This window comes from Cynoglossus semilaevis, chromosome Z (assembly GCF_000523025.1).
Source record: "Cynoglossus semilaevis isolate Cse_v1.0 chromosome Z, Cse_v1.0, whole genome shotgun sequence".
Taxonomy (NCBI): domain Eukaryota; kingdom Metazoa; phylum Chordata; class Actinopteri; order Pleuronectiformes; family Cynoglossidae; genus Cynoglossus; species Cynoglossus semilaevis.
The window spans coordinates 10,588,749-10,590,098 of record NC_024328.1 but is presented as its reverse complement, the minus strand read 5'-3'; positions in this window follow the sequence as shown (position 1 = coordinate 10,590,098).

Below are 1,350 nucleotides of genomic sequence, written 5' to 3'. Positions count from 1 at the left end.
CAGATTGAGATGGTTTGGACATGTGCAGAGGAGGGACAGTGGATACACTGGTAGAAGAATGTTAGAGATGGAGCTACCAGGTAGGAGAAAAAGAGGAAGGCCAAAGAGGAGATATATGGATGCAGTGAGGGAGGACATGCAGATAGTTGGAGTCAGAGTAGAAGATACAGAGAACAGAGAGAGATGGAAATCAATGATTTGCTGTGGCAACCCCTGAAAAACGGACAAAGCTGAAAGAAAAAGAAGATCCTTTGATCAAATAGAACATACTATCCTAATAAGTATCTGAAAAATATAAAAGGTGTCTCAAAAATGATTAAAAGTACACTAATTTGCCATAAAATATGTAGGTATTTGCTTTTCCACAGTTAATATTCAGGTAAAATGTACTTTTTGGTACATGAACCTTTGATTATAAGCAACATACTACACCAATAAGTTTTTTAATATGTCTTCAAAACTAAAGGTTTGGGACTTAACCTAGATCATAGTCATTTACACTGATTTAGATGAAGCCCATTCAAACTCTGGACTGGCAGGAAAACCTATTTAACCAGGTTCCTTTCTCAGTCCCTCCCTAACAGACCATCATCATTCTCCTCTTCCAAATCTTTACAACTTCACTTCACTGAGTGCAGAGAGTGTCACTTATTGTCTCCCGCTCTTCTCACTTTCTCGTCCTCACAGTAATCAGACACCGCTGCGTATTGTTCCATTGTCGCCTTAATTGCTGGTCAACCTTGGGTTCACAGCGATCGCCTTTCACTTTTTTTTTTTTTTTGTGTGTGTGTTTTTTTCCTTCGGTTCTGACTAAACCAATGCTAACACACATGAGCAGTGACTGGTCTTTAATAACGCTTAAAGTTTTCTAAAAAAAAAAACCCTATAGAGTTAAACTAGTCATTGGGGACGGATACTGGATAAAACTGAATATTTGTGCATTTTCAACATAGTTTTATAGTTTTACTCTCACTCTCAGAGTAACGCTGGTTCCGGCGACTCGAAAGGACAAACAAAAATCCCACATGAAGCACTTCCAGTGTTTATTAGTGATGGGAAGACCGACCCTTTTTATTTATTCGAATCTTTGACTCTCGAACAGTAAAATGAACGAGTCAGGAACGAATCTTGAATCTTCATTCGTTTTACAGCAGGTGGCGCTTTAGCCCTATTGTGGGCGTTGTAAAGAAGGCTGCGGTTCTCCGACACTAAATAAGGCAACATGGTTTGCTTCCGCTGACAAAGTCTACAAAGTACACAAAATGCCATAAGTAATTAAAACCATGTGAAAAGCTAAGAAATAAAAACACACCACAATGTGAAGATGAATGAGAGCAAAAAAGACCCGAG